The following is a 535-nucleotide window of genomic DNA, read 5'->3' as shown; positions in this document are numbered from 1 at the left end:
GCTGATTGGACTTGTGTGGATGAGTACGAGAGCGAGAGGTGGCGAGATTGGCAGTGAGAGGAATAGAGGTAGGTGCGACAGTAGCAGCGGTCAACAACTGAGCTTCTTTGTTGAGAAGTTTTTCATGAACTTCGGTGAGTTTGGGAGAGACCTCACGACCTTCAACCTGATCAACAACAGAGCGGTAGTCTTCAGGAAGACCACGGAGAACTGCCTCTATTTGCTCATCGAGATCAAATGGCTTACCGAGGAGAGCCAACTTGTCAAAACGAGTGGTTAATCCTTGCATATACTCATCGATCGTTTTATCACCTTTGGAGAATTGTTGCAGTTGAAGGCGTAACTGTTGAATGTGACCCTTGCTGGGTTTAGCAAAAATGTCAGCAACGGTTCTCCACATCTCAGCAGCAGTTTTGGTGGTTATAACAAGAGGTTGCACCGACGGAGAAAGAGTGCCGAGAAGACCACTGTAAATCAACTTGTCCTGTCTCTTCCACTTGAGAAAATCAGGATTCGGAATGGTGGCATCATTGGA

This window comes from Camelina sativa, chromosome 2 (genome assembly GCF_000633955.1).
Source record: "Camelina sativa cultivar DH55 chromosome 2, Cs, whole genome shotgun sequence".
In the NCBI taxonomy this organism is placed as follows: Eukaryota; Viridiplantae; Streptophyta; class Magnoliopsida; order Brassicales; family Brassicaceae; genus Camelina; species Camelina sativa.
This window is presented reverse-complemented; position numbering follows the sequence as displayed.